The 26,837-nt window shown below is 52.2% G+C and overlaps 1 protein-coding gene across 3 annotated transcripts in view; it reads left to right on the plus strand.

Moving 5' to 3' along the window:
* The window catches only part of Galnt10 (polypeptide N-acetylgalactosaminyltransferase 10), a 147,730-nt gene that overhangs the window by 6,518 nt on the left and 114,375 nt on the right, over window positions 1-26,837 (plus strand). The window contains exon 1 of one of the 3 annotated variants that reach the window (XM_076542384.1): window positions 8,216-8,254. The exons of the other annotated variants lie outside the window; for them this stretch is intronic. The gene's annotated coding sequence lies outside the window, so the exon portion shown is untranslated. Of the gene's footprint in view, window positions 1-8,215; window positions 8,255-26,837 lie in introns of those variants that run through there. 3 annotated transcript variants of the gene reach the window in all.

The following is a 26,837-nucleotide window of genomic DNA, read 5'->3' on the forward strand; positions in this document are numbered from 1 at the left end:
CACACACACAAAGAGAGAGAGAGAGAGAGAGAGAGAGAGAGAGAGAGAGAGAGAGATGTTGAGCCCTTCAATGCTGTTTCTCCATATCTGATTAGGAAAAAGGACCTGTCTCTCAGCCCATCTCCTACTGGGATGTCTGAGCAGAGCGGAGAGGCCATTGCCTTGGGACTAAATCTCCCCAGTAAGCCCCGGGATGATGCTATGATCGGACCTTCCTGCTCTCTTAGACTGTGGCTGGCCAGGTACAAGGGTCCAGCTTTGCCACCCCACAGCCCGATTCCAGTCCCCAGGCCTAGGTGGGCCACCTGACGTCTGCACCCGAAACCCCTGGTCTGTGTCACAAGAGTGACAGCAATTATCCTGGAATTTCTTTTGAGGACGACCTAGTCACAGGTCACTGGGCGCAAAGCCCCAAGCCCGGAAACACTCAGCGCAGCCCTGGAGCCCCTGACAGCCGTCAGCATGGCTGCGGCTCAGCTTGACCTGGCTTTGGGTAGGGACTGGTTCCTTAGCTTCTCTGGGGCTGAGAGGGTGGGAAGCTTATGCTGTTACTGAAAGGTTAGAGCTCTGGGAGGGAGGGCTGGCCCCCGTGGAGGTGGCAGAGGTCTGAGCATTGCTTAGCTGGGAGGTAACGCGGTATGGGTGACGTCACGTGCACCAAGGCTTCTCTTTGCACCACGCAGCTCTCTGTCTGTCTGGAATCCGAAGCAGTCTTTGAGTGGTGCCCTCCCGCTTCCCACCTCGGTGGGAGCCCAGGCCCCTGACATCTCTCTAGAATTATCTCCTCGCCAGTCGCCTCTAGCAAGTGGGTTTGGCCACTCTAGCCCCAGGAGTTCTCCAGAGCCGCCTCCCTTTCCTCATCTGCCTGCTTGCATGGGAGGCCTTCCTGGGTGCCCGCTGTCTTTGGCGAGACATCTGTGCAAATCTGTCGTACGTAGAATGTGGCCATTTCTGACCGGTCCAGACTGCTTCATGAAGGCAGGGGCTCGCCCCTTCTGTTTGTTGTCCCCACATGAATGACCAAGGACTGAGGGATGAGCTGTCTGGTGGTCTCAGTAGTCACTGGCCAGGGCTGGAGGCTCAGCCTCAGGAATGGCTGCCATGAACTTGAAAGGATGGAGTCTTCAGGGAACGTGGCGGAACTTCAACCCTGGAGCTCCCCACCCCCCCCATCTCTTCGTTGCCACATCTGGGAGACAGACCACTTTGTGGGCCTGCTCCACTCCCACGAGAGGGTCTCCTGCAGGCTTCTTCTCTGCGAGTGCCTTTCTCCGCAGCTTTCCTGCTGGCCAGGGAAGAGCAGCACTCTGCCAGATGCCAGCAGGTCAGGTTTCGAACCTGGGTCCTGGTCTAGTTCCAGTCTGAGGGGTGACCTTTCGCATGCTCTCTGGGCTGCACACACACCGACCGAACACCTGCCATTTGCTGCCTTCCAGGGCGGGGTTGTACCTGTGGGACCAGGGCGAGGTACCTGAGCCAGGGGCCCCAGGGGAAGGGCGGCTCCTTAGAGAACTCATGAGCCTCTCCCTTTAAGGATGAGGGCAGGAGAGACTGCGTGGAGCTGGGAACCCGTCCTATCTCATTACCAGGTCTGGCAGCCCCGACTTAAGTACCATGACTGACCTTCGAGGCATCGAGTTCCTTCTCCCCAAATGAGCCTGTCACACTGTGTCATGCCAGTTAAAGATGGGGTGACTGAGGACAGCAAGGTGCAGTAGCGAATCTGGGGGCCGAGCAATGAGGGAAGCAGGCTGGGCCGCTTCTGTCCACCTCTTGAGCGCCGCCGTCTGTGTGATTAGGTTGAGTCCAGTCCGTCCCCTCCCTTGGAGGACAGAGGACAAGTTGGAGGTCACCCCTGCAGGCTGTAAATCCGGTGCTTGTTTCTGGTGGCTGTGGCTCCTGGGAAGCCGTTCCCTCACTGAGTGTCCGGCAGCAGTACCGGGACGAGGGTCACACCTAGACGTGGCCCTTTGGCCTCCTGAGAGCCTGGACCTCCAGTGCTGGTGTGGGTCTCCCCAAGAGGCGGGATGGTGTTGGCAGGGAGAGGTAGGGAGGGTATAGGGAGTAGGTTTCCTAGAGCGGCTGGCTTGGAATATCTGGTGGAGGTGTGTGCAGCTTCCTGCTGTTCAGGCACACCGTGCTCTCCAGTGAGAACTGTTTCTTCTTGCCTGTTTCCTCCTGAGTATTGATCGTTTGTCAGCTGCTGACAGCCGAGCGTGTGTGTGTGTGTGTGTGTGTGTGTGTGTGTGTGTGTGTGTGTGTGTGTGTGTGTGTGTGAAATAACTAGTTTCTAAATTTGCTGCCTAACTTCAGCAAGAAATTAATGATTCCGGTTGCACCGGGGCCAGTAATTTGGGTTCCTGGTTATTCTCCCGACAATAAGCCTGAACAGCTGTTTTCTTCAAAGGTCTTCCACTAATTGTGTGTGGGAGGTATGTGTGTGGGGATAGGTGGGTGTGGGCACACTTGCACATACATGCACATGTATGTGGAGGCTGGAGGTCAACCTCAGATGTCATTCCTTGGGTATTGTCTGCCTTGTTTTTTTGAGGCAAGGTCTCTCACTGGGACCTGGGGTTCACCAGTTAGGTTAGGCTAGCTAGTGAGCCTCATGCCTCCTCCTGCCTCTACCTCCCCATTCTGTCGCTGGGTTACAGGTGTGCCACTACGCTGGCTTTTTGTTTTGTTTTGTTTTCTTGCATGAATTCTAGGTATTCGATTCCGGTCTTCAAGCTCGCATGGGAAGTACTTTATAGACCAAGCTAAGTCTCACTCCCCACTCACCCCAGCCCTCCAGTTTACATGCATCCTCGAATGGGTTCTAACCCAGGGATGGACCACATTTGGCCCAGCAGTATGTGGTGGCTTGTCCGGGGTTGGCCTTGACTTGGCTAGACGTCACTGTTTTTAAATGTTAGTGACTTGATCAATCCAGTCAGTATTCTAGCATGGATGCGGGGGTGGGGGGGGGTGTCTCTTGAGGTCCTACCCCTAGCTGAGGAGCTGCTGGTGGAGGGGGAGTCTGTCTCTCCTTGAGAGTGTGGCTATTGATAGGTTGCCCATGCTCCAGTAGACCAGCCCCACACCCCAGTGAGCAGCACTGATTGGATTCAGGGGGTTGTTAAAAAAGAAGGTATGAAGGTGTGTGTGTGTGTGTGTGTGTGTGTGTGTGTGTGTGTGTGTGTGTGTGCATACATGTGCTTCCCCTCACTACCACAAGTGAATCCCCCAGCAGGGAGTGAGAGGTGGGAGTTGGAAGTGAATGCCATCAAATTACCTTGGTTACATGTATGAAATTGTCAAAGAATACATAATATTATAAATAAATAAGTTGCTAGATAATTCCTATTTTTAGGAAAAATTCTTATTTTTGGTCTTTTGAGGTAAAAATTCAAAAGTCTGGCAACAGACCCAGGTGTGGGTATCATAAAAATGTGCTGAATCCCATGGCAGCTGCCTCTCTAGACAAGTCCCCTGCCTCCCTCCAGCTTTCCAAACCTGGCGCCACCCTCTGTAGCGCCTTCCAGTAATCAGTTTCTTTCTTTCCTTCTTTTTTTTTTTTTTTAAAGATTTATTTATTTATTATGTATACAATGTTCTGCCTGCAAGTTTGCCTGCAGGCCAGAAGACAGCACCAGATCTTATTATAGATGGTTGTGAACAACCATGTAGTTGCTGGGTGTTGAACTCAGAACCTTTGGAAGAGCAGCCAGTGCTCTTAACTGATGAGCCATCTCTCCAGCCCTCCCCCCCTCCCCCCCCCCTTTTTTTTTTTTTCGAGACAGGGTTTGTCTGTGTAGTTTTGGTGCCTGTTCTGGAGCTTGCTCTGTAGACCAGGCTGGCCTCGAACTCACAGAGATCCGCCTGCCTCTGCCTCCCGAGTGCTGGGATTAAAGGCGTGTGCCAACACCGCCTGGCCCAATTATTAGTTCCACGGGAGCCACTTGAAAACTCTGTGACTAGGCTAAGAACAGGGGAGTTGAGGCTGGGTCTTCTGACTTGCACTCTTCAGGGAGGACATGGTAGTAACTGGGAACAGTGAAGCATGTGATCCCTGGTTATCAAACAGACCATCTAAGCTTATATGCAGATTCCTGCTGTATATTACCAACATGGGGGGCTCCCTTGCTCTGAACTCTGCTCCCGTCTGTCTGCTGAGGCTTGCTTGTTGCTAGGGGACTGTTGGTGGTAGGGAGTTTGTCAGCAGCTGTGTGGACACCGGCTACCCTATTTTCTCCTACATTGCTGTCAGCCTGCTCTGGCTGTGCATTCCTATATCGGGAAAGTGGCGAGATGTGGTAGGATTTTTGCAGGAGAGCGAGGACAGCTTCCCCAGCAACAGGGGACTCAGCCACCCCAGAGTCATCAGAGAACAGAGGACGACCTGCGTGTGGTCAGATTGGAGTCCCCGGCACATACTGGGGGAGGCAGTTCAGCTGAATGCAGCCATGCAGGTCTGCATCCAAGGGCTTTGGATGTGGTGACCCCGGTTCAGCGACTTCCCGTGGGGGCTTTTGCCATGGCAGGTGCACGGGATGGGGGATGTTCCAATGGGAGCCTTGGCTAGGGGCGGTAGGGGTCCCGGAATGACAGCCTGCCCTGTAAAGCGCCCTGGCTCCTTAACAGAGACAGTGTGGCGGTCACTTGTTTATTGAGTTAGTCTGCCTTTGACACACCGCCGTGCGGTGACCTTTCTGCAGCTCTCTGAAGATGTCCGGGTGGGGGACACTGTGCCTGTTGTCACTGCGCAGAAGAGACAGCAGGCTTAGGGCACCTAGGTAATTCCAGGCCTGTGCAAAAACAAGCCCCAGTGTGCCTCTACTTAGGTGTCTGGCTCCCAGATCTGGGTTCTTAGCCGCCAAATTTGATTGACACCCCCTCCCACCCCCCCCCACCCCCCCACCCCCCCACCCCCCCGCTGTAAGGGGAGTCATTTCACCTCTCCGCCTGTAAAATGAAAACTTGACTTTCCTGGCTTTCGAGCAGTGTACAGAGAGAGAGAGGACAGTCCCCCACCCACGGCTCTTCTTGCCAGCCCGCCCCTGGGCACAGTTGTCAGACTCTAGTGTGGGGGAGTTTTCTTGCCCTCGGGTGTGTGTGGGGGGTGGTAGATCCTGGTCCCTCCCGACCCCAGCCTGAATCCTGCTGCTCTCTAGCTCCCCTGGCAGCAGGAGAGACAGCTGACAGCTCCTGCCAGGGCCTGGGCCAGGGAACAATGGGAGACATTGAGAAGGCTGCCAGGTGCCAAGGCAGAGGTAATAAAGGGACATTTGATTGGTTTCAACCCAAATTGTCAGGCCCTGCTCTCTTTCTCTCCGCAGCGGTGAGAGGGTGCACAAAAACAAGGTATGGCTTCCCTCCTTTGGGCTGGAGCCATTTCCTGCCTGAGCAGCCATCATTAACCTGACCTTCCCAGTGATGGGGGGCTCACCCCACTTCTCCCAGCAGGTTCCTCCGTCTTCCACGGCGGCTCGGGGTGACGAAGACCCTCTCAGTTGCCCTCCACTCTGCTTTTCTGCCTCTTTTCAAGTTGGTCCTTTCCCGGAAAGCCTAACCTGACCACTCCAGGAGAAACTTGCCTGTCTCTTAGAAGTATGTGTAGAATTTACAACTTTGTGTAACCCCAGGCACCTAGGTTTGGCCAGCAAAGGGAAGAAGTCCTGTTTCTGAGCCATCTTAGGAGGAGCTCTGTTGGGGAGGCTTTAGATGGGCATGGGGCGGGGGTGATTTGGACGGGAATGATCCTGGATTGTTGCAAATGAGCCCACACTTTCTCTCTCCCTCGCTCCCTCCCTCCTTCTCTCTCTAGGAGTTTTACTCCCAAAACACGGCCATTGTGTCTGGGGGCAATTTTTCCGTCAGTTGACCCCTTGGGCTTGTGGACAGTCTGGTTTCTGTTGCAGCTACTCAGATGTGCCACTGTGGTATGAGCGTGGCCACACCGTGAGCGAGCGGGCTGTGTTCTAGTAGAGCTTTCTTTGTGGAACAGGCAGCATGCAGAGTGGGTAAGCTCTGGTTTGCTAGCCCTTGTTCTGGTCTCTTCCTGATAGAGGCGCCCTCAGTTGACAGGAGCCACCAGGAGTTGCATGACCTTGGGCTGGCTCCCCACCAAGCAGTGCCTCCATTTGTAAATTGTGGTCATTGAGAGAATGAGTCCTGAGGGTCCCGACAGCTCTGGACACACAATGAGACCCTGCATTCTCCAGTGGGTCTGTCATATCATCATCGCTGATCAGAACTCTGCATTGCATAACAAATACTCCCTCCCACTGATGCCCCACCCGGTGCCTGCTCCACCTTTCTGAGATCATAGCCCCACCCACCTGTGAGATCATAGTCCAGTCGGTACATACAGTCAGAGAATGCATCATAGGCAGAGCTCAGAGGCACCCTGTCCCTTCTTGAAAACGCTCTGGCTTGCCAAGGCAGTGCCCACAATATATACAGCTCAAGTTCTGGCTTGGTCTGGTTCCTTTTCACCCTTCACTCTGGACCCGCCCCGCTCTACCTGCCCAACTGTCCAGCCGTGGTGGACGTCTTAATGCACCAGGCCTGTTTTCTCCTCCATGATCCTGGACGTAGAATGTTTGTCCCAAAGACCGATGCATGACTGGTTCATGACCTTTGAGGCCTCAGTTCCAGGGTCGACTCAGAGGGACCACTTCTCTGTCTCTGTTCACTGTCTCAAACTGAATTGTCCACATGACACTTTAGCGTTGACTAGCATGGCCTCATTTAGTCGTTTACTGGTTCGTGTTTCTGTCGAGCACCATGAGGGTAGGCACTTGTCTGTCTTATTTACTGCTGCATGCACAGTGATAGTACACAGTAGGTGCTCAGACTGATAATGAATGAATGAATGAATGAATGAATGAATGAATGAATGAATGAATGAATGAACGGTGCATACTCTTGTCTCTGAGCTCCCTCAAGGCAGAGCGATGACTGCTGAATCTTACTACTCTGTCCTTGCATCTCATGTGGACACCCTGGGGCCCTGGTCCTGGGAGAGACACTGCACACTTTCCTCTGGAAAGAAGCAGGGAGACAGACTCCCTTCTTCTCTGGTGAGACGCGAGGGCTTTGAGAGTGTGAGCTCACAGCAGCAGCCAAGGACTGTTGGCAGAGCTTGGAGGAGCCCTGGCAGGACCCCACTTCTCACCCCCAAGTGGTCTCCATCCCCAGCCATGTGGCTTGCTTGGTTGGTACCCTTGCCTGAGGAGATGTTCTTGGCAACTGGAAATACCTTCTCTGGGCTGATGTTTTTCCTGTGGTTCTTTGGCACGTGGGCCCCTGCTTGCTTCTTGGTGATGGGGAAAGATATTTGTTGTAGGTGGAGCTGAATGTCCTGTAGGTCTATGATAGGTCTCTGAGGAGAAGGGCAGCAGGCCACGGCCAGCCTTTTCCTAAGCCCACAGCTCCCGTGAAGTGGATAAACAGACAGATGGATTGGGGGCAGGGGAGGTGGTTAACGTATCCCCAGGTCATGCATTAAATTCCTAAACCCCAGTACCTCAGAATAAGACTTTTCATTGAAAGAGGGTGACTCCAATTAGGATGGAGCCGTGCTGAAGTGGATATATCCTTCATCCTCCATGACTGATGAGGGTCTTTGGAAGAATGGAGAGATATAAGGAGGAAAGAAAGCCCTGGGAACCCAGGGGTACCATGAGCCAGAAACACTTGGGACAGCCAGAGCCACAGGTAATAGTACTAATCTCTTCCAGTTATTTCTGTTCCTTTTTATTTTATGGGGAAGATTCTCTCCTGAGAGAACATTAATGTGTCACACTGCACACATGTGTTATTTAACTGACGCTATACTCCTAATTAAGATCTCTCTCTCTTCTCCTCATCCTCCCTCTCTACACGGTTTCATTTTGTCCCACGTTCCTACATTGACCGCGGCAATTAATTTTTATTCTGGGTCCCCACTAAATTGATTTGAGGAATTGCTACGTGCTAGATACAAAAATCCAGGCCCTGCCTTCAGAGCTCCCGGCCTAACGGGGAGCACAGACAGGTTCTGGGTGCTGCCTGGGAGACCAGCATCACACTGTGCGGCACTAGGGGTTGACCACACTGGTTGAGGTCAGAAAGGGTTTCTGTGAAGAGGTGATTTTTACACAGGCCAAGGCCAAGACCATAGCAGTGTGTGCGAAGTAGGACTGGACCTCTCAGGTAGCAGGAAAGGGAGCTTCTCCCAGCAGCAGTGGGAAGGCTTTAGTCACAGAAACTGCATGTGCCTGGAGAGGTAGGAGACACTGGGTCTTAGGCTCTGACTCCTGGGCTGGGGAGACTGGGGAGCTGGGATGGTTTGGGGCAGAGGATGACTAGATAGGTAGCCGTGGTTATGCAGGAAGAAACTGAGGCAAAAGAGACCAGCCGCTGAGGGGAAGGGAGAAGGAATCCTTTCATCCATCCTGTTGTGTCCCGATCCCATGACAAGTGCCACAGCCGCAGGACCTGTCCCTTGCAGTCTCCAGATGTTGGGGCCAGTGGCTGTCCCTGGCTGTCTTGTCAGGTGTAGTGTTAAGCCCCTCTGCTGCCCTTGTCTTTTCCAGTCCTCCAGCAGCAGCTTGAGAGTATAATTATCCCCATTGAGTACCGGAGGAGGTGTAAAGTATGGGGGAGATGAGCTGTTTTCTCAGCCCAGGCCATATTCCAGCCACAGAGAAGCTGATTGGCTCACATAGCCTGGTGTCTCTACCCTAGACCAGGAAGGGCGTCCGTGGTAGCCCTGGAAAAGGATGATACTGAGTATGTGTGTGTGTGTGTGTGTGTGTGTGTGTGTGTGTGTGTGTGAGAGAGAGAGAGAGAGAGAGAGAGAGAGAGAGAGAGAGAGAGAGAGAGAGAGAGAGAGAGAGAGAGAGCGCTGGTGAGTCGGGCTCCGTCTGCAGGAGGCTTACTGAAGAAGGGACTCTGGCTTACTTCCTTCAAGAGGAGTAAGGCTGCTTAGCCTGCCCTGAATGAACAGCTGGGGGAAGGGTGGGAACAGAGGAGTTCCAGACAGGGGGACAGCACAGTCAGCATTGTGGGATGGGAGGTTGGGGGGCAGGCTGTATGAGACACTCAAGGCCTCCCAAATTCAATGGTACTTGGCCTTAAAAAAGACAGGTATGGGACTGAGAGAGACCGGCATGCAGGCAGAGCCAGATCCATGATCTAGAAAGATCCATCTTCTAGTTCCTGTAGCCAAAGAGTGCCCAGTCCTAAAGTCATATGGCCAGAATTGCTTTTCAAGCATCCTGTGGTTTAAGAGTTGAAACTCGGGGTCTTTTTTTTTTTTTTTTAACCCCAACCACCAGGCCAGGTGAGGCAGAGAAACCGCAGGACCTGAAGGTCCTGGCCATGGAGCGGCTGCCCGAGCTGGGTTCTGCTTCATTCAACATGTCCGTCACTCATCAGCTTGTGACTCAGAACTGGATGTGCCCCGGGCTGGCTCTGCTAAGCACTTGATATTCCAAGAGGAAAGGATGGCTTTCCCTGTCCTTGAGGACAGCTAGCCCGCTGGACGGGTCATGCCAGGGCAGAACGCTTGCTGTGCTGGAGTAAGCACGGTAAATGATGCATGGCGGCCCCAGACTGCCTTCCCAGCTGCTCCTTTCTCCTCCATGTCCCTCCCCACCTGAGTCTGTTGCTGTGATAAAAAAAAAAAAAAAACCCCAAAACCAATCCCCTGACAAAGAGCGACTTAGGGGAGGGAGGGTTCATTTGGGATCATGATTTTATGTGTGTCGCAGTCCTTCATGGCAGAGAAGTCAGGGGGTTGGGGGCTTGAAGTGGCTAGTCACGTGACATGTCCGATCAAGAGCAGAGAGAATGGATGCACAAACGCTCAGTGCTCTCTTTAATTTGATGTAGTCCAAGGCCCAACGCCAGGGAGGGGGCTGGGTCTTCCTACATCAATTAATACAATATCGACAGCCCCCCCCCCAGACATGCCCACAAGTCAACCTCATCTACACAGTTCTTCATTGAACTTCTTTTCCCCAGAAAATTCTAGATCGGGTTGACAGTGAAAACTAACCATCACGCTGCCTTAACCCTAGGCTTTTAAATGCTCGCTTTGGAAGTTACTTTTACTTCATTTTATGTGTATGGATGTTTTGCCTGTATGTGCACCGTGTGCGTGCCTGGTGCCTGTGGAGACCAGAAGGCTGAGTCAGATTCCCCGGCACTGGGAGTACGGATGGTGCTGAGTTGTCATGGTGGATGCTGGAGATTGAACTCGGATGCCTCGAAGAGCAACAAGTGCTCTTAACTGCTGAGCTGTCTCTCCTGCTCTTCTTGTTTTTAGAGACAGTGTCCTCGTGTATCCTAGTCTAGCCTGGAACTGGCTGTGTAGCCAAGGAACGCCTCATCCTCCTGTTTCTACCTCCCAAGTGCTGGAATTCCGGGCAGGAGCCACCATGCCTGGTCTGACTCTAGGCTTAAGGCCACAGGTTTGACTGGCTTTGAACCCCAGTCTGGCACTTGACTAGCTGTAAAGTGAGTTGGGCTGCATGTTTTAGTCTCTCTGTTTTCTCATTTTAAGCTGGGCATGAAGGGCCAGGAGTGCTGCTCCATGGTGGGCATTGGCCTTGTGTGCTTGAGGTCCTGGGTTCTAGCCCATGGGGAAAATGAAATAAAGTGAAAGAGCCATGATAACGGAACCTGCCTCCCGGGCTTCCTGTCAGGGTTATTGTACGTGCGTGTAATTTGTGGTTTGGGTGCTTGTGTTGAAAATGATTTTGTGGCGTTGGTTCCCTCCTGCCATCTTACATGCCAAGTGTTTTTCTTGTGGTCGTGTCTCGGTTATCAGCTTTAAATGAGCCCCCCCCCCCACACACACACACACATACACACAAAGCACTCGGGCCAGTCTCTGGCTTTTAGCGACAGATACCATTGTCACGCCAGGACTGCCCTGACCGAGGGCCGCTGAAATGAATGTCCTGGGAGCACCCTCCGGCCAGGGCCGAGGTGGAGCACCGCCCACTGGCCTCCCGACTGTGCTGGGGAGGAGGGTACATCCATGGCAGAGAAGCAACGGTAGTGGCCCCACCCGTGAATTGTGGAGCTCTTCCTGTGAGGGCGCGAGGGAAGGAAACTCAGGTGAAGTGTGTCACGGCTGCGTTGTGCTGGGAAGCCACTCAGGGAACAGGTGCCGGGGAAGCTGCTGGCACTGAGTGCCAGTGAAGAAGTGGGCAGTGTAAGAGCTAGACCTGGAGACCTGCCTACTGCGGGAGCCTGGTGCCAGGGGCACCACCCTTACTGCCTGCTCAAGGAGCACGTCAGAGCCAACATGGCAGGGATTAGCCCCTGTTAGCGACCACAGCACGCATATCACTAATGAAGGGAAACGGGTTTAGAGGTGCAGAGAGGTTTTTTGCATGGAGTGTCTTTGGAGTCTTTTAGGTAACAAACTGATGCATGGCTGTCGTGGTTTGCCTGATTTAAGAAAATACCACAGACGAGTGATTTAAATAATGAATGTTTCTCACAGATGTGGAGGCTGAAAGGCTGAGCTCTCAGGATGCCAGTGGGGTCTTTTCCTGGTGAGGGCTCTTGCTGGTTTACAGATGGTTGATCTCTTATGTCCCGGGGCTTGAGAGCCCCTGGGTCTGTCCTTAGAAAGGCACTAATCTCACTCAGGGGGCCCCACCCTTGTAACCTGATCACCTCCCAAAGCCCCGCCTCCAGATACCATCAAATTGGCAGCTAGAATTTGAGCATGAGCTTGGGGAAGCACTCAGTGTGTAACCCTGGCACAGGCGTCATCTGTTTGGGGACAGCCGCGGGATGCCTACACTGTATTATGTGGTTGCCTTGCTGGGGTCTACCGAGGCTCCGATGATCAAACGCTTTTATTTTTCTCTGTGACAAAAAAAAAAAAAAGACAGACACACTGGCGGAGAAGCAAAGACTATGAATAAGCCCACGTCTATTCAGGTCAGACTCTGTCACTAAACAAGTTAATTTAAGAAGTTATTAAAAATGCATTTTGGATTTGGGAATTGAAGCTAAGGGCTGGTTGACCCGTCTTATTTTCATTACTTGGCTTCTGATTTCTAAATTATGCCGCTGCTCTCCTGAGGGCTCTTCAGCGGCTTCCTGCTCCAGAATAGAGACCTGGGCTCTGCCCCAGGCCCCTCCTTCCGCTGTCCTTTCCCATCTCTGTCCTCACGAAGTGCAGACCAGCCTCTTGCCCTCCTGTAGTGAGTGGAGACCCTGCACCTGTTCTCACTGCAGGGAGAGCTCTTTTCTTTTTTTTTTTTGGGTGCTTGCACACTCATGAACACATGCGCACACACTAAAAACATGCACGCACCAAATACACTATGCACACACACGCCATATGCACACATCAGAGATGCACACACACACCGCACATACCAAACACATACACATGCACACACCAAACACGCGCATGTGCCCAGATGGCACGTTGTACAGACCCACATGCACGCCCACACACACTCACAATGCACACGTTTGCACACACCAAAAGCACTCCCCATTCACTTAGTTCACCTTGCTAATGTTGTTGTATCTTTCAGTTCCCAAGGTGGGACTTTCCTGGCCACACCCCACTTATCCATCTTTTTCCCTTTAAAGCTCCGTGGCTTAGTTTATACAGTCTTAAACCTAGTGAAGTTGTTTGATGAGTCCATCTTGCTGTTAACTGTGAATCTACAAATGCACTAGCGGTGTCCTCTTCCCCACCATTTTATCCCTAACTGTTTTACACAATGCCTGATGAGTGAAAAAAGGAGTGAACAAACTTAGATGCTCCTGGACCAGAAATTAAAAAAAAAAAAAAAAGTACAGTGGGGCACAGTGTCAGGGAGTGGTATCACTGACCTGTAATATCAGCAGTCAGGAGGTAGAGTCAGGAGGACCAGGAGTTCAAGGTCATCCTTGGCTACTTAAGGCCAGCCTGGGCTACATGAAACTCTTGGACTAGAAAAAAAATAAAAGGTGTAAAGAATGTTACTGGAGAAATTGGCAGCTTTTGGAAACGAGCGTCGTGTTGTGTCCGTGTTGGTGCTGATGTCTTTATTCTCAGGAGACATGCACTGAAGAATTAAAAATAAAGTTATACCGTGTCAGTTTTTCCGTGGTTCAAGAAAAAAGGGGAGAATGAGAAATGAGTGTGTGAATGATCATAGTCAAGTGTCAACGGAGGCCCTGGAAGCTGTTTCTCCTGCCTGCATCTTTCTACAAGTTTAAGATTCACACTCGAGAATCGAGGAGTAACTCAGTGAATAGGCAGGGTGTGGCAGCTCACACTTCAAAGCCATCCCAGCCCCACAAAGGCTGAGACAGGATTGCTGTGAGTTTGAGACCAGCCTGAGCTGCATGAGACCCTGTCTCTCCTCCCCGCTCCCTCTCTCTGTTTTCTTTTTTTCCTTAAAAGGAAAAACACAGGAGCTGAGGACACATCTTAGTTGCTAGAGTGCCCGCCTAACTGGTTCCGTCCCAAGTACCACATAAACGAGACATGGTGGTACAGTCCCACCCAGCATGCAAGAGGATCGGGAATTCAAGGTCATCTTTGCCTACTTAGGAAACTCGAGGTTAGCCTGGGCCACAGAAGACCCTGTATCAAAACAAAGCAAGAATAATAAAATGTAAAATTCCATGAGTAGAAGTGAGTGAATAGAAGAGAAAGGAGGCGGAAGAGAGCCCCAAGTCCAGAGGCAAAGGCCGGAAAGGGCTTTGTCAGGAAGGCAGGGTGGCCCTGGATGGGCATGGAGCTTTAGCCTTCCTGGGGAGCTGTCTCTGGCTGGGGGGCAGTGCTGTTCTGTACTGTCAGCCTGAGCTGAGGGGTCCATCTACAGCCCCCTCTTCTTCTCTTGTGATGATTTTTGATCGTATGAAACCAGATGGTCTCAGATTTTCAGTTTGATTTCATCCAGTTTTGTAGATTGCGCTTTCTCTATTTAAAAAACAACAACTCAGTTTTCCTGTTGCCCACTTGCTCTTGAACGCACTGCATTTCCCTTCTTAGTCATTTATTGCTGTCTAAAACATTATTCTCAAACATGGAAGCCTAGCACATGAGTATTTATTTGCCCCTGGTTTGGGTGGGTCAAGGGTTCTGGCTAGCTCTGGGTCTGTCTCATGAAATTACAGTTAAGCTGCTGGCCCAGAAAGTTACTTTAAACTGGGTGTGGTGGTGGGCATCTGTAGTCCCAGGACCGGGGGAGGGTGGAGACAGAGGCATCAGAAGTTCTTGGCGACCGGTGAGTGTGAGGCTGCCTTGGGTTACATGAGAGACTCTGTGTCAGAACAAAGAAATGAAAGCTGATGAAGCCTGGTGGCCTGAGTCTGATCCCTGTTTGGGGAGGAGAGGACCAGCTCCCAAAAAGTTGTGCTCTGGTGGGTCTCTAGATGATGATGATGATGGTGATGAGGAGGAGGAGGACAAAGCCTTTAAGGAGCTGGCCAACAGTTGCCCTCCAGAAGTTTCCATCTGCCAGAGAAGTAAGTCATGCTCTGAAACTGGCCCTAGGCACTGTGACATCCCACAGCATCCTACTTGAGAGAGCTGAGAAAGGCCAATCAGAATGACTGGAAGCCAAGGGAAGCACTGGGAGAGGGGGGTGTCACTGACCGATGTCTGAAGATTGAGTGCCCTGGATATTGTTGCTCAACGCTAACAGAGAATGATGGCACTGGTCATTCTCAGGGCAGCAGGCACAGCAGGGCTGCCCACAAGGCACCCACCCCTTGAATTGCACAGCAAGATGATCCTGGTACCTCATGGGCTCATTACCATCACTCCATTATATAAACCAGAAAATTAATGTTTGGAGAAGTTAATTTGGACTAGGTGGGATGGCTCAATGGCTTAAAGGCACCTGTTGCCAAGCCAGATGACTTTATTTTTTATTTTATTTTTTTTAGGGCGTGCGATCAGCCCGAGGTTATCTAGAGTCACCAAAGCCGCCGGCGCCCGTGCCCCCACCCCCTCGGCCAGGGCCAGGAGGGAGCTGACCGGGTTGGTTTTGATCTGATAAATGCACGCATATATCCCCCCCCCCCCCCCCCCGCGAGGGGCGTGCCAGATGACTTTAGTTCGATTCCTCAGAGCTACTTGGTGGAAGGGAAGAGCTGCTGTGGGATAATGCTTTTGTACACTGGTTTAATAAAATGCTGATTGGCTGGTAGCCAGGCAGGAGGGATAAGCAGACAAGGAGAATTCTGGGAAGAGGAAGGCTGAGGAGGAGACACCAGCCTGCCATCCAGGGAGCAGCATGTAATGGCACATAGGTAAATGGCACATAGGTAAAGCCACGGAACATATGGCGACATATAGATGAACAGAAATGGGCTGAGTTTAAGTGTAAGAGCTAGTCAGTCGTAAGCCTGAGCTAATGGCCGAGCAGTTTTAATTAATATAAGCTTCTGTGTGTTTACTTGGATCTGAGTGGCCTTGTGGTTGGGCGGGACACAGGAAAACTTTCAGCTACAAAGAGCCAACTCCTGAAGGTTGTCCCCTGGTCTCCACACATATGCCAAGGCATGCACACAAGCACACATTAAATAGAGAAACTATAATAAAAAAATTTTAAATTGATCTATACAGCGTGGCATAGCCAGTAAGTGGCAGGTTAGGACCATAGGCACCAGCTCCTGTACTAAGGAGCTTTAGGGCTTTGAGCTGGTAATGTAGCTCAGTTAGTAGAGTTCTTGCCAAGCATGCATGAGTCCCCAGCACTTTATAAGACCACCTCAGGCTCACCTTGCAACTTAGGAGGTGGAGAAAGAAGACTCAGATGTTCAAAGTCATTCTCAGCTACATAGTGAGTTCCAGGCCAGCCTGGACTACAGGAGGCCCTGTCTCAAACAGAGATTAATTAAATTAGTTAATTTGTTAATTAATGTAGGGTTTTATTGTTATTGTTTTGGTTTTCTTGAGACAGGGTCTTGTATCAATACAATAGTCTTGTATACTATGTATCTCTGGCTGTCCTGGAACTCACTCTTGTAGACCAGGCTGATCTCGAAAAAGATCCACCTGCCTCTGCCTCCCGAGTGCTGGGATTAAAGGTGTGCGCCACGACCTGGGCAAGGCTCTAACACCTTGTGCCGTAGGCTGTGTCTCATTCCTGCACCTGCAGTGTGCATATCCAGCTGTGTGTTAGCTTCATCAGTGCTGGGCACGTGGGAGGTTGCAGCTGCGCCCCCAGCCGATACGGAGGGTCAAACTCAGCTTTGCATCCTCGGGTTCTTTGCATTAGTTTAACCAGCAGCCAAGGCTCAGATGAGAGAAGCCAGCACTAGGTCCAGCCTCCTGCCCTTCACGTACAGTGATTGAGGTGACGGGAGGGGACTGGAAAGAGAACTCAGCAGCTAAAAGCAACTGGCCTTGCCGAGGACCCCAGTTCAGTTCCCAGCATCCGTTTTGGTTGGCTCACCACTTCCAACTCCAGGGGATCCAGTGCCCTCTTCTGGACTCTGCAGGTACTGCACTCATGTGTGCAGACAATCCCCACACCGTATACATAATTTAAAAATAAAAGTAAAAAGTAAAAGATGAAGGGAAAGCAGACATGCCTGGGCTGACCATTCCAATAGGTACTGAATCCCAGTTTCTCAGCTCCATCCCATGTGGATGTAAAGGCTGTCGGGCATGCCTGCTTTTAACCTGCTCCATAGGCCCAGACCATGACAGATCTGGATTTTTAGGAAGCCGGGCTGCAGCTGGCAACCCTTGCTGGCATGCTTTCCCTGTGCCTGTGCAGAGTCACTGTGGAATCCAGCCCAGAGTTTCATTGACTAAGCCCAAAGGCATCAAGCTCTCACCCTGCGGTGGATGACAGGCCCACCTCGGAAAAACCTGAATCTCTCATGTTTTCTTCACTTCAGACTCAAACACTTCCTTTTGGAAACTTAAAAAAAGGGGACTTTTTTTTTTCTTTTAAAATTCGGTTTGTCTATCATGAGTCAGTGTTTTAAATGACTGCCCATTTCGGTGGATTCATTGCAGACCAAGTCCGGGTAATGTTCCCCCTCACCATGTCTTGGCACAGAGTGGCAAGAGCAGATCCGGCCTCTTGCTTGGCTGCCCAGGTGACACTCACCTTAGATTCTCACCTCCTTCCCCCTTCCTTCATTGTGAAATTGAACCTTTCTGAAGGCAGGAAAGAGGAGGAGGAGGGGAGAGAGAAAAGAAGGGATATGAGGACAGCCCTTAAGAAACACAGAAGCCTGTCTCACCAAGATGAGAGGGGTTGTCGTCGTCGTCGTCGTCGTCACCGGCCGAGCTGAGGCCATGATTACCTGAGAAGAAACTTGCAGAAAAACACTGGGTGACTTCCATTACATTACCATGGGGCCTGAGGTGCCAGTATCTATACACATAACTACTGTAATTAAGATGATGATGATGATGATGATGATGATGATGGTGATGACTGCTGTAATTAAGATGATGATGGTGGTGGTGGTGGTGGTGGTGGTGATGGTGTTGAAGTCACCTTTGGCTACCCAGAAAGGTGGAGGGCAACCTGGGCTACATGAGACCCTGTCTCAAAAACCCAAAACAGAGTTGGGGAGATGGCTCCCCGAGTTCAGACCCCTACACCCACATCAAAAGAGGAAAACAGGTATAGTGGGGGGTGGAACCCCAGTGGTCAGGCCAGAAGCAGGGGACAGAGATAGATGGATCACTGGTGCTCATTGGCCAGCCAGCCTGGACTAGTTAATGAACTACAGGTGTAGTGAGAGATAAGAAGATGGAGTGTGGTTGAGAAATGACACCCAGTGTCAACCTCTTGCCTCCCAATGCGTGTATAGGCATCCGTATGGTTATGCACACACAGGCACACATACATCCAAACAACTCAAACGATGTTGAAAGAATTGCTGATAGTTTGAGAAGCAGAGTTGGGGTTGGAAAGGGATCTTCGTTAGCCATCAACAGGTGTCCCTCTGGGGAGAACGCCTGGCCAGTGGCCTTCACAGGTCTCATGTAGTCTCGACCTCAGGAGCTCCAGGACATGGAGGTCACCTCCTCTCTCTTTCCTTTACTTCGTGTCTGAGTGAGATGACATGACAACCTCATTTAAAAAAAAGGAAAGTCCTATCTACCAGAAACTTCCTTGGTTTTTAACTCGTGAGTGGAACCTGGGCGATTCCCTCATTCTGTAGAGTATCGACTCATGAATAAGAAAACCTCTGCTGGCCTCCTCAGAGGAGCGCACCCTCCGCCCGCCCCCAGTGGCCCTGCTTTAATTATAAGAACATTACCTTTTACCTCCTGGTCAATTTGTTTCCCCGTGTGCTCAGAGGCTTAGTGGGCAGTTTGCCCGTGGAACATCACCCCAACAAGTATTGACCGGCTGGGATGATGAATAGATTAGCCAGCCTCAGCCTCCTGGAGAGCGTGCAGCCTCGCCTGCCTCCTTCCTGCCTCCTTCCTCTCAGTCACCTTCCTACCCTGCTCTCTGCCCTTCTCCCACCCCCCAGCCCTTGTGAACCCCACAGACTTCAGCCGGAGAGATTCCAGGACCGCCTGTGTCTCCTTGTCGCCTCTAGCCGCCCAGACTGATGTGGGGGTGGCCTGTTAGCCCCTGTTGCCTCCCCGTGTTTATGTTGAGGCTGGGGGATGGGAGCCTCTGGCTCCCCTTCTCTGTGGAGTTGCCATCTCGGTCCACCAGCCTTTCGGCAGCCATCCCTAGCCACCGCTGTGTCTGTCCCCTCTCTCAGAGGGTGGAGAGGGTCCCCTCGTGTCATTCGCCTCTGAATGACGGGACATCAGTCAGGAGAAGAAGCAGTATGATGAACTTTGACCTTTGTCCGTGAGGGCTCAGCAGCTAGGTAGGTGGGCCCGGGTCTGGATCTTGACCCTGTCACTCTCCTGGTCTAGGGAGGTCTGCAGGAAGAAACCGGAAGGAAGATGAACTTTTAAAAAACCCTCAGTGTTTTCCCCCTGTCATGGAGATGACAGTTTCGACTTCACAGGCTTCTGAGGGTAGGTGTGTGTGTGTGTGTGTGTATGTGTGTGGCCTGTGTCTGGCAGGCCGTACAGCTCAGTACTCAGTGGTTTGCTGGTTGGTATTTGGAGATCCCGCTCTCTTTAAGGTGTGCTGTTTCTCCAACCTGCTTTGGTGTGGGTCAGAATGTTGGGAGGGGTAGAAGGAAGAGAACCTGCCTCCCACACCCTTCTCGCCAGCCTGGTCCCCACCTAGGCCTGACTCTCCAGTCCGTGCCATAGAAGCAGGGCTATTTCCAGCTCCCAGGAGCGGAGCAGGTTCCACTGTCTGGTGGGAGTGACCCACACTCCTCATGGCCCGCAGGCCTCCACCAGCTCACTGGCGCCCCTGTCATCCCAGAGTCCTCCTAGGCCTTCCCGATAGAGGAGACACCCTCCTGAGCTTCATCCTGGTGCTCAGGAGACATTTTACTTAATTACATTCAAGGTAGGAGATGGACAGCTGAGAATTTCTCCCTCGCCCCAGGTCCAGCAGATCCCTGAGGCTCAGTGTCCTCAGGAGAATGGGGACACCAGCTTTACAGGAGCGTCCCGAGGCTAAAGGCAAGGCCTGGTGACAAGTGCCAGTAACTTTAGAGCGCTGGCCATAAGCAAGCTCTGATTGAGATATGGAGCTTGTTCCCACATGGCAAGCATGAGGGCTGACCTGCTTCTGAAAGCCTTCTAGAACCTTCTTGCTTTTGCCACTTTGTTGCTTTAAAACCAACTGGCAGCTTCCACTCTGCTTCCTGAACCCAAGGGAAGGAAGCAGCCCACAGCAGTGGAAACAGAGTCCAAAGTCCATCGAGTCCCCCCTGCCACCACCACCCAGCCCTGGCTTACCCCCACCCCCCACCCCGACACGCATCAGGAAGAAAAGTAGCCATCCTTGTGGGACCCGGGCTGAGAAGCTGGAAGCCTGCAATTTCCCTTCAGCCCACTGCCCGCCCCTTGCTCCGGTCCATCTTTGTGGTGAAGAGTCCACTCTTTGTATGTCAGCCTTTTTTTGGACAATACCAGAGGTCGGACCCAGGCTCTTGGGCCAGCTCGCCAGGGCTTTGCCACTGACCTGCAGCCTCTCCTTCCTTCCCTTCCCATTTTTGTTTTCCTCGAATCCTGTTTCCGCCTGGCTACCGTGACCATCTTCCAAAGCATAAGTCTGTGCGTGTCCCTTCCCCACTCAGAACCCACTGCTGGCTCCCATAGCCATTAGGACAGAATCCAGAGTTCTTGTGCTGCCCAGGCCTAGCACAATCCAGGCCCTACCGCTGTCACCAGCCTCTTCTCTTGGTGTCCCCAGCTCCTCCTGCCTCAGCTGTGCGCTTCACCTATTGCCCAAGCCGGGAAGTGCCTCCATCTTGGATAGCTCCCACCCAGGCCCTCCACACACTCAGATCCCTGCTGAGACATCATCTTTCTTAGCAAGCGTTCCTCAGCTGCCAGTCAGACTGCATGGGTGCCCTCTGATGCCCGGACCTGTGGATGTCTCAGCTCCTCCCGCATCCCAGCACAGCCAGGGTGACCTTGGCAGCATCTCTTCCCAACCTGAGGATGCATGCGCTCCTGAGGGCTGTACTTGCATGCCTCCCTTCCTTCAACAGCATTCCTTCCCCTCCCTAGCATCACGCCAGCCAAGCCATGGAAGACAGGATGGAGCGTTACCACACCTAGGAGCCAGGCACCTGTCAGAGTCACACAGCTTCTGGGCCTGTGCCATGTCCCACCTGCTAGAGCCAGATTTAAAAAAAAAAAAAAAAAAAAAATTTAACACTCTCTTCCAAAGCCAGAATTCTGTAGGTAACCAGACAGCCATTTCCCAAAGTGTGACAAGACCTTGCAGTGATCTGGCCCAAGTCCAGTGTTCAGAAAATTGGTACTTGACCTAGAGACAGTTAGTGACTTCAGTATGGTTCTAACACACATCCTCCTTCCTGACCTCCCTCCTCTCCTTCACCTCCCTTTCCTCATTCTCTCTCTCTCTCTCTCTCTCTCTCTCTCTCTCTCCCTCCCTCCCTCCCTCCCTCCCTCCCTCCCTCCCTCCCTCCCCCTCTCCCTCTCCCTCTCCCTCTCCCTCTCCCTCTCCGTCTCTGTCTGTCTCTCTCCTCTCTCTCTGTCCCCACCCTACCCCACCCCCCTCATCCCCCCACCCCTGTGCCATGAGATGACATAAAGGTCTGATGCTTCCTATGCTGGCTCGCACAGTATTGATCTTTGGGAAAGCGCCAAGAAGTGCAGGAGAGAGAATTTGTCTCCTGGTAACCTCAGCTCTGAACTGGGGAGTCTTGGCACATTGTTTACTTCCTCTCAGTAAAAAGAGCTTCGCTTCAGAGCACTTATTTTAAAAACTCTGCAGACCGACTTTGGCTCTGTGACTTAGGTGGATTTTTAAATACAGGAAATTCCAGATGGTTCATTTTCCTGACTCAGAAATGGTCTGTAGGGAGGAGAATGATCCTGAGCAGTGCTGGGAGGTCTGTCTGGGAGGCGGAGCCCAGCTTGGACAGAACCCTGTTCAGTGTTTCCGGAGGTGCCAAGCCGTGTGGTCTGCCTGCGCGCCTGCAGGGGAGAGCCTCGGTGCTCACTTATCCCACCTGCCCCCCGGGTAGTGGGAAGAACCATGTTTAACACGGAAAAGGTCTGGGGAGTCAGACGGTTGAGCCTGGAGGGAAGCCCTGGAAACCCAGCAGCAGTTAATGTCCTGGAGAGTTTAGCTGAGGTAAATGCCCCTGTGCTGCCCGTGGGAGGGCATTATAGCAAACATCCTGGGCATGAGCGTGGAGGGTCCTGGGAAGGATCTTCCACTTGCATAGAGGAAGGATTTTCCAGAAAATAAAGCCCTACCAGTGAGTGTCCTCCAAAGGTCATGAGTTCCCATAGCAAGGGATATGAGCAGGGCTGGGACCATGTATGTACTGGGTCTAGTTCCGGATGAGGAAGGGGCAGCCTGGGCTAGGTGAGGTGATGGCTTTATATCATTTCACTGATGTGTGTGTGTGTGTGTGTGTGTGTGTGTGTGTGTGTGTGTGTGTAAATGTGCAGAAAGACAGCGGAGAGAGAGAGAGAGAGAGAGAGAGAGAGAGAGAGAGAGAGAGAGAGAGAGAGAGAGAGAGAATGAGGAAAGGGAGGTGAAGGAGAGGAGGGAGGTCAGGAAGGAGGATGTGTGTTAGAACCATACTGAAGTCACTAACTGTCTCTAGATCAAGTACCAATTTTGTGAGCAGTGGACTTGGGCCAGAAGGCACCCTGCCACTGACCATAAGGCACAAGGCCTATCTAGGTGACATACCCTAACTGTTGGCAAGGGTCAGTGGGTCCAGCGAGGCTTGGTCCTCTGGGTTTTTCAAGACAGCAAACACTTGTGGGGTTTGTCATAGGGAGCCTCCTGAGAGTCACGTGCACAGTCCTCCGTGTCTGCTGGGTGGGTTAGGCACTTTGGACCGTATAGGCAGATGCGTGATCGTTGTGATCCAACAGATCTGGTGGGGCCAGAACACCTGGCAGCTAAGCAGTCCCAGAGGAGAACCCACAAGGCTCAGATGCAGATTAAAAAACTTTTCTTGCCGGGTGGTGGTGCTGGTGGTGCTGGTGGTGCTGGTGGTGCAGGTGCACACCTCTAATCCCAGCCCCTGGGAGGCAGAGGCAGGCGGATCTCTGTGAGTTCGAGGCCAGCCTGGTCTACAGAGCGAGATCCAGGACAGGCACCAAAACTACTTCAGAGAAACTTTGTCTCAACAAAACAAACAAGCAAAACACCTCTTTTCTTAAAATAGCACTTGACACAGTGGGTTACAGGATTACGGGAAGGTCGGGTGTGTCCCTGGTAGATGCCTGCACAGAATTCCGCTCTCCAGGGTGAAAGGTGCCATCCTGTCCCCTCCCTGCCCTACTCCAGGGCTCGGGGAAGCCTGTGGGGTTTTGCATACAGCATGTTCTTCTGCACAGAGTTGCTCTGGCTGTTCTGGGGTTTCTGCCTCTCCTTGTCCCCCGAAGGACCCATGGGCCAGGCCTCCAGCTTTGCCTGAACTTTCACCGTTATAACCTTGCGTTTGGGGGACGGCTTCAGGGCTACCCAAGACTGCTTCAGGATGAGAGCAGGAAAAGAGTAAAACCACAGGAATGCACAGGGATGAAGGCGCCGGACGGGACTGGGAGGGACGCGAGCTCTGAGTAAATGAGCTCTGCCACGAAGGCACCCTCAGAGCTAATCACATCCAAACCACACCCGTGGCTCTCCCCGGGCCACCGAGGCCTGTCTGCCTAGCTTCCTGCTCCTTCATTCCTGCTTCCAGGGGCAGCCTTGACCCCTCTGGGGGCTCGGCACGCTTCGGTAGACAACAATGTCATATTGAAGCGTCAAATGATTGAGTATGCCTGAAATGAGGGACTCACGAGAGGTGTGCATCTTCTGCCGGCTCTTCTTCATTCCTTGGGATTTCTCTAACATGTCCGTGGCAGAGAATCCAAGCTAAACAAACCTGGCCTTCTCTCTGGATATGGGCAGGAGCGATCAGGTGTGCACCATAGAGATGAAGAAGGAAGAGGAGGTAGTGGGGAGAGGGGTGTCCTGTTAGTCTGAGGCTTGGAGGAAGGAGGCCGTGGTGGGTAAGCCTTGATCCTTTGTCTCGTATGGGCACTGGTCCTGGGTGGTGGCACGAGCCACAAGCTGTCGTGTCCCAGACTCTGTGCTCCTTTGTAGCGCTGATGCTCGCACACGGCTTAGCCTGTGAGAATGAATGCCCAGGACCCGGACGTCTGTGCCCAATGGCTTCTTTGTAGAGACCTCAGCACCATTTATTTATGAATGAGCCTCACCACGGGGTCTATTTATCCCCGTCTCCTGCTGTGTATCACCTTGGACTTGGGGAGTTCTCGACTCTTTGCAGGAGGGAGAGCCAGGGACTCAGTGAACAGCACAGTGACCTGTGAGGATCTTCAAGGCAGGGGGAAGACACTAAAAGGAAAATATCCCAAGCAGATATTTACAGAAAGTCAGTTAAGGGATCCAGTGCCTGTGTGAGTTCAAAACCCACCTCTGCCAGTGCTCAGTGACTCCAGGTGAGCCAACAGACCTCGCTTTGAAGGAGACCCCCAAACATCGGGGGCTTCTTCCAGGTCCCCAGATTAGTCACAAGCCACACCCAGACACCTGTTTTCACAAAGAGACCCTTTATTAAGTGGGGGAAGAAAAGTTAAAGTGGCTGCCTTCTGACTCAGGCAGAGAAGAGCAGCAAGTGACCTTGCAGGTGTGATTTTTAAGAGGAGGAAAAAGGGAGGTCTGTGTTAGGATGGGCTAGAATGTGGCAGAAAAGGAGATGGAGAAGGAGGCAGGAGGGGACAAGGGAAAGGAGCCAGGGGTATTTGTCCCTGAGGGACAGCAGACAGCCTTTGGATAGAGAGAGACAGACGTGGCCCATAGGAAAAATGGCGGTAAAGGGGAAACCCTGTGTTAGAATGAGGTGTTTAATTTTAATTGGGCGTGTTAATTAGGTGAAACAATGGGGGCTTTTGATTGCTGGATTTAGGTAGTCAGCCTCAGGAGGAGGAAGTGACCAAATAAGGGAATAGACCTTGGTGGCCAGCTTTAGGAGTGCAATCTAACGGTTTTTAGCAAAGCAGAGGGATTGGGGGAGAAGGGCAAGGTCTGCCGGAGCCACATGCTTGAGTGGGCTAGCGTCCCTACGCTCTTAATCCCAGGTGTATCTCTAGTACCAATAAAAAGCTCTCACCTGCTCTCCTTTCAATTGGTTATTAGAAAGGTTTTGGCTAGTGTCCATCATTAGGTTACTAAACACAAGTTGTTACAGGCAGGCACACTCATCCAGCTCAAAAAAAAAAAAAGATTTATTTATTCAGCTTGCTTATTGCTCATGCCTGCCATATGCTAGAAACAGTTCTGTAGAGTGACGAAAACCACACCCAGCCTCCTGGAGGCTTCCATTATAGTGAGGGGGGACAAAAAACCCTAGATGGCAAATAAACCAACCAATGAATAGGACATTATTGGTGGTGCTGGTACAAGAGGACCAGGAGGGCCGCAAAGAGCCTGCGGGGACATCCCTGTCCCCCTGTGACAGCTGGGGTAACAGAGTTCGTCATGGTCATCGTCTGGACGGACTGTTGGCCCACAGACACCCCATGATGCTGTAACATCCGAAGCTAAGCTTTTAACCCACTCTTTATAGCAGAGAGGGATGTGGGGCCTAGGTGATGTGGAGGAAAGCCCGGAGTGGACCAGACCACGGAGAGTACTAACACGGTACGGGACCAAGTTCCCCTGGCTCTGGAGAGGCGTGACAGTTCTGGGAAGATGAAGAACAGAGCTGTCATGGTGTACCATGTCCCTGAAGTCTCGGGGAGGGACGAAAGGTCTGTCTTGGCATGGTTGAGGGAGGCTCTTCTGAAATCGGCCTTCTATGAGACGGAGGGTTGAAAGAGGGGTGGGGAGGACCCGATTCTAAGGTGACAAGGAGACTTGGGAACTTACTGTCTGATCCCTGAACTTGGGGGATTGTTTCCTGAGCCCCAACAATATGACTTATCAGGTCATGACCTGAAACCCCAGGAGAATGTGAGCAGCAGGGTTTATGGAGGGTGGAGACCCCAAGGCTTCTGGGAGTGGGCTTCCTAGAGGCTGGTGAGGGGCAGTGTGGCAGGAGCTCCTCCAGGCGGGCAAAGCAGTACCTGCTTGTTCCTCGTTAAGTACCTTCCACTTCATGGCATCCATTTCTTTCTGTTTTCCAAGTTTCAGAGTTACCAAGTCAGTGGAAATGTGTTCTGAAGACTCGAAAGCATTCTTTAAGACATCCTCAGGGGGGCCGATGATATGGCTCAGCTGGCGACCAAACCCAATGACCTGAGTTTGATTTCCCAGAACCCAAATGGTGGAAGGAGAGAACTGACCTCCATACATATGCCACCACCACCACCCCCAAGCACGTAAAATATATTAAAATGTAAGAAAACACTGTCAGAATACAGAGGGGAGAATACCACACTGTAGTGTGTCATGATCTCCGTCCTCTGACCTTGGACAAATGGTAAAGCGTCTCAGATCCTCTATTCCCCATCTGTACCAACAGGGAGAGTCATCTCAGCTCCGTCTTCAGAGAGGGGTTATGAAGATTAAAGTTAAAGCCTGGACATGAGTTGGCTCGTTTTTTAGAGATGCTGTGGACAGGAGAGAGACCTGACCACAGCTGGGTCCTTTGCACCCCCCAGTCCACTGGGCTTTGGTGACAGGGTGCTCTTGGCAAGGTTCTCTGAGGTCAGCTTGAATCAGGTGGATCTGCAGATGGGAAGCCATTCCATGTGCGTCCTCTCCAGTGCCGCAGAGACAGCATTCCGAGGAAGGAAATGAATAATGAATGAATGTTTGTGAAGTCAAGCTGCTTCTGGAAGGGATCTGTGAACAGGAAACAGCGAATGAGGACAGTCTTGTCTCTCCGTCGCTGCAAGAGACTGTCACCAGCAGAGGCTGCAGCCTCTCCAAAGTGTATATGGCACCGAGGCCATTGGGTCAGGGAAATGCTGTGGCTCTTCGGAGCGCCCCCCCCAGGGGCCCCTGCCCTGTGCCTTCAACACAGCCAAGTGCTGGTGGGCGAATGTCCGAAGGATACGTTAGCCCCAGGGCCAGGCCCTGGGGTGAGGCCAGGGCTCCTGGTGTGGCTTGACTGGCAGGGCCTGGTCTTGAGTGAGCCTAAGGACTGGGAGGAGAGATAAGAGAGTCCTGAAGGGCGTTATAGCCCTAGGTGAAGGATCAGGTCTGTGTTCTGCAGGGTTGACAGCTGCACTTGCTGGGTGGGGACAGCCCCACAGGGAAAGAGGATAGCCATCTACGAGGCTGGGAAGCCCGGCTGGGGACACTCACGGC

Source organism: Peromyscus maniculatus, chromosome 8, assembly GCF_049852395.1.
Source record: "Peromyscus maniculatus bairdii isolate BWxNUB_F1_BW_parent chromosome 8, HU_Pman_BW_mat_3.1, whole genome shotgun sequence".
In the NCBI taxonomy this organism is placed as follows: domain Eukaryota; kingdom Metazoa; phylum Chordata; class Mammalia; order Rodentia; family Cricetidae; genus Peromyscus; species Peromyscus maniculatus.